General features: G+C 54.3%; 1 protein-coding gene across 6 annotated transcripts in view; it reads right to left on the reverse strand.

Moving 5' to 3' along the window:
* Atpalpha (sodium/potassium-transporting ATPase subunit alpha) overlaps nucleotides 1-6,000 on the reverse strand; it is a 1,033,168-nt gene that overhangs the window by 1,026,839 nt on the left and 329 nt on the right. The gene's annotated exons all lie outside the window — the stretch shown is intronic.

The following is a 6,000-nucleotide window of genomic DNA, read 5'->3' on the forward strand; positions in this document are numbered from 1 at the left end:
TGAAGCTTCTCAGCTCAGGCTGGTACTCCTGAAGCCTCTCAGCTCAGGCTGGCACTGCGGTGTGATGGAATTTATCAGGAAAACACAAGTTTATTCTCACTACCACAATGTAGCAGCACACTACCACAGTGTAGCAGCACACTACCACAGTGTAGCAGCACACTACCACATTGTAGCAGCACACTGCCACAGTGTAGCAGCACACTACCACAGTGTAGCAGCACACTGCCACAGTGTAGCAGCACACTGCCACAGTGTAGCAGCACACTGCCACAGTGTAGCAGCACACTGCCACAGTGTAGCAGCACACTGCCACAGTGTAGCAGCACACTGCCACAATGTAGCAGCACACTGCCACAGTGTAGCAGCACACTGCCACAGTGTAGCAGCACACTGCCACAGTGTAGCAGCACACTGCCACAGTGTAGCAGCACACTGCCACAGTGTAGCAGCACACTGCCACAGTGTAGCAGCACACTACCACAGTGTAGCAGCACACTGCCACAGTGTAGCAGCACAGTGCCACAGTGTAGCAGTACACTACTACAGTGTAGCAGCACACTGCCACAGTGTAGCAGTACACTACTACAGTGTAGCAGCACTACCACAGTGTAGCAGCACTAACACAGTGCAGCAGCACTAACACAGTGTAGCAGCACTAACATAGTGTAGCAGCACTAACACAGTGTAGCAGTACTAACACAGTGTAGCAGCACTAACACAGTGTAGCAGCACTAACACAGTGTAGCAGCACACTGCCACAGTGTAGCAGCACACTGCCACAGTGTAGCAGCACACTGCCACAATGTAGCAGCACACTGCCACAGTGTAGCAGCACACTGCCACAGTGTAGCAGCACACTGCCACAGTGTAGCAGCACACTGCCACAGTGTAGCAGCACACTGCCACAGTGTAGCAGCACACTGCCACAGTGTAGCAGCACACTGCCACAGTGTAGCAGCACACTGCCACAGTGTAGCAGCACACTGCCACAGTGTAGCAGCACACTGCCACAGTGTAGCAGAGCACTGCCACAGTGTAGCAGCACACTGCCACAGTGTAGCAGTACACTACCATAGTGTAGCAGCACACTACCACAGTGTAGCAGAGCACTGCCACAGTGTAGCAGCACACTGTCATAGTGTAGCAGCACACCACCACAGTGTAGCAGCACACTGCCACAGTGTAGCAGCACACTACCACAGTGTAGCAGCACACTCCCACAGTGTAGCAGCACACTGTGTAGCAGCACACTGCCACAGTGTAGCAGCACACTACCACAGTGTAGCAGCACACAGCCACACAGCACAGTGTAGCAGCACACTGCCACAGTGTAGCAGCACACTTGTAGCAGCACACTACAGTGTAGCAACACACTACCACAGTGTAGCCACATTGTAGCAGCACACTGCCACAGTGTAGCAGCACACTGCCACAGTGTAGCAGCACACTGCCACAGTGTAGCAGCACACTGCCACAGTGTAGCAGCACACTGCCACAGTGTAGCAGCACACTACCACAGTGTAGCAGCACACTACCACAGTGTAGCAGCACACTGCCACAGTGTAGCAGCACACTGCCACAGTGTAGCAGCACACTGCCACAGTGTAGCAGCACACTGCCACAGTGTAGCAGCACACTACCACAGTGTAGCAGCACACTGCCACAGTGTAGCAGCACACTACCACAGTGTAGCAGCACACTGCCACAGTGTAGCAGCACACTGCCACAGTGTAGCAGCACACTGCCACAGTGTAGCAGTACACTACCATAGTGTAGCAGCACACTACCACAGTGCAGCAGCACACTGCCACAGTGCAGCAGCACACTACCACAGTGTAGCAGCACACAGCCACATTGTAGCAGCACACTGCCACAGTGTAGCAGCACACTGCCACAGTGTAGCAGCACACTGCCACAGTGTAGCAGCACACTGCCACAGTGTAGCAGCACACTGCCACAGTGCAGCACACTGCCAGCAGCACACTGCCACAGTGTAGCAGCACACTACCACAGTGTAGCAGCACACTGCCACAGTGTAGCAGCACACTGCCACAGTGTAGCAGCACACTGCCACAGTGTAGCAGCACACTACCACAGTGTAGCAGCACACTGCCACAGTGTAGCAGCACACTACCACAGTGTAGCAGCACACTGCCACAGTGTAGCAGCACACTACCACAGTGTAGCAGCACACTACCACAGTGTAGCAGCACACTGCCACAGTGTAGCAGCACACTGCCACAGTGTAGCAGCACACTGCCACAGTGTAGCAGCACACTACCACAGTGTAGCAGCACACTGCCAGTGTAGCAGCACACTGTAGCAGCACACTCCCACAGTGTAGCAGCACACTGCCACAGTGTAGCAGAACACTACCACAGTGTAGCAGCACACTTCCACAGTGTAGCAGCACAGTGCCACAGTGTAGCAGCACACTGTCACAGTGTAGCAGCACACTGCCACAGTGTAGCAGCACACTGCCACAGTGTAGCAGGACACTGCCACAGTGTAGCAGTACACTACTACAGTGTAGCAGCACACTGCCACAGTGTAGCAGCACACCACAGTGTAGAAGCACACTACCACAGTGTAGCAGCACACTACCACAGTGTAGCAGCACACTACTACAGAGTAGCAGCACACTACCACAGTGTAGGAGCACACTACCACAGTGTAGCAGAGCACTGCCACAGTGTAGCAAAACACTGCTACAGTGTAGCAGCACACTACCACAGTGTAGCAGCACACTGCCACAGTGTAGCAGCACACTGCCACAGTGTAGCAGCACACTGCCACAGTGTAGCAGCACACTACCACAGTGTAGCAGCACACTGCCACAATGTAGCAGGACACTGCCACAATGTAGCAGCACACTACCACAGTGTAGCAGCACACTACCACAGTGTAGCAGCACACTGCCACAGTGTAGCAGCACACTACCACAGTGTAGCAGCACACTGCCACAATGTAGCAGCACACTGCCACAGTGTAGCAGCACACTACCACAGTGTAGCAGCACACTGCCACAGTGTAGCAGCACACTGCCACAGTGTAGCAGCACACTGCCACAGTGTAGCAGCACACTGCCACAATGTAGCAGCACACTGCCACAGTGTAGCAGCACACTACCACAGTGTAGCAGCACACTGAAACAGTGTAGCAGCACACTGCCACAGTGTAGCAGCACACTACCACAGTGTAGCAGCACACTGCCACAGTGTAGCAGCACACTACCACAGTGTAGCAGCACACTGCAACAGTGTAGCAGCACACTGCCACAGTGAAGCAGCACACTACCACAGTGTAGCAGCACACTGCCACAGTGTAGCAGCACTCTACCACAGTATAGAAGCACACTGCCACAGTGTAGCAGCACACTGCCACAGTGTAGCAGCACACTGCCACAGTGTAGCAGCACACTGCCACAGTGTAGCAGCACACTGCCAGTGTAGCAGCACACTGCCACAGTGTAGCAGCACACTGCCACAGTGTAGCAGCACACTACCACAGTGTAGCAGCACACTGGAACAGTGTAGCAGCACACTACCACATTGTAGCAGCACACTGCCACAGTGTAGCAGCACACTGCCACAGTGTAGCAGAACACTACCACAGTGTAGCAGCACACTTCCACAGTGTAGCAGCACAGTGCCACAGTGTAGCAGCACACTGTCACAGTGTAGCAGCACACTGCCACAGTGTAGCAGCACACTGCCACAGTGTAGCAGCACACTGCCACAGTGTAGCAGTACACTACTACAGTGTAGCAGCACACTGCCACAGTGTAGCAGCACACCACAGTGTAGAAGCACACTACCACAGTGTAGCAGCACACTACCACAGTGTAGCAGCACACTACTACAGAGTAGCAGCACACTACCACAGTGTAGGAGCACACTACCACAGTGTAGCAGAGCACTGCCACAGTGTAGCAGCACACTGCCACAGTGTAGCAGCACACTGCCACAGTGTAGCAGCACACTGCCACAGTGTAGCAGCACACTGCCACAGTGTAGCAGTACACTACCATAGTGTAGCAGCACACTACCACAGTGTAGCAGAGCACTGCCACAGTGTAGCAGCACACTGCCACAGTGTAGCAGCACACTGCCACAGTGTAGCAGCACACTGCCACTGTGTAGCAGCACACTGCCACAGTGTAGCAGTACACTACCATAGTGTAGCAGCACACTACCACAGTGTAGCAGAGCACTGCCACAGTGTAGCAGCACACTGTCATAGTGTAGCAGCACACCACCACAGTGTAGCAGCACACCACCACAGTGTAGCAGCACACTGCCACAGTGTAGCAGCACAGTACCACAGTGTAGCAGCACACTGGCACAGTGTAGCAGCACAGTCCCACAGTGTAGCAGCACACAGTAACATTGTAGCAGCACACTACCACAGTGTAGCAGCACACTGCCACAGTGTAGCAGCACACTGCCACAGTGTAGCAGCACACTGCCACAGTGTAGCAGCACACTGCCACAGTGTAGCAGCACACTGTAGCAGTACACTACCATAGTGTAGCAGCACACTACCACAGTGTAGCAGAGCACTGCCACAGTGTAGCAGCACACTGCCACAGTGTAGCAGCACACCACCACAGTGTAGCAGCACACCACCACAGTGTAGCAGCACACTACCACAGTGTAGCAGCACACTGCCACTGTGTAGCAGCACACTACCACAGTGTAGCAGCACACAGCCACATTGTAGCAGCACACTACCACAGTGTAGCAGCACACTGCCACAGTGTAGCAGCACACTGCCACAGTGTAGCAACACACTACCACAGTGTAGCCGCACACTGCCACAGTGTAGCAGCACACTACCACAGTGTAGCAGCACACTGCCACAGTGTAGCAGCACACTGCCACAGTGTAGCAGCACACTACCACAATGTAGCAGCACACTGCCACAGTAGCAGCACACTAGTGTAGCAGCACACTGCCACAGTGTAGCAGCACACTGCCACAGTGTAGCAGCACACTGCCAGTGTAGCAGCACACTGCCACAGTGTAGCAGCACACTGCCACAGTGTAGCAGCACACTGCCACAGTGTAGCAGCACACTGCCACAGTGTAGCAGCACACTGCCACAGTGTAGCAGCACACTGCCACAGTGTAGCAGCACACCACCACAGTGTAGCAGCACACTGCCACAGTGTAGCAGCACACTGCCACAGTGTAGCAGCACACTGCCACAGTGTAGCAGCACACTACCACAGTGTAGCAGCACACTGCCACAGTGTAGCAGCACACTACCACAGTGTAGCAGCACACTGCCACAGTGTAGCAGCACACTGCCACAGTGTAGCAGCACACTGCCACAATGTAGCAGCACACTGCCACAGTGTAGCAGCACACTGCCACAGTGTAGCAGCACACTGCCACAGTGTAGCAGCACACTGCCACAGTGTAGCAGCACACTGCCAGTGTAGCAGCACACTGCCACAGTGTAGCAGCACACTGCCACAGTGTAGCAGCACACTGCCACAGTGTAGCAGCACACTGCCACAGTGTAGCAGCACACTGCCACAGTGTAGCAGCACACTGCCACACTGTAGGAGCACACTGCCAGAGTAGCAGCACTCTGCCGCAGTGTAGCAGCACACTGCCACAGTGTAGCAGCACAGTGTAGCAGCACACTGCCACACTGTAGGAGCACACTGCCACAGTGTAGCAGCACTCTGCCGCAGTGTAGCAGCACACTGCCACAGTGTAGCAGCACACTGCTGTTGTATCCAATTTCGATTAATAAAAATAACTGATCATCAACCCCTTCCCCATGACTCACCAACCCTCCACAATGACCACTGTAGCCCCCCACCCCCATTATATTCCCTCTTCTACACCCCTCCCAGAGGACCCCCCCCCCATCAGCTGATTGACCCCTCCCCCCTCCCCCCACTCAAAACCAACCAAATCAGCTGTTTTAAACACGCATATAATTCCTGGCATACATGACAAACTAGAACGTACGCTACAGCTG

Source organism: Cherax quadricarinatus, chromosome 3, assembly GCF_038502225.1.
Source record: "Cherax quadricarinatus isolate ZL_2023a chromosome 3, ASM3850222v1, whole genome shotgun sequence".
NCBI lineage: Eukaryota > Metazoa > Arthropoda > Malacostraca > Decapoda > Parastacidae > Cherax > Cherax quadricarinatus.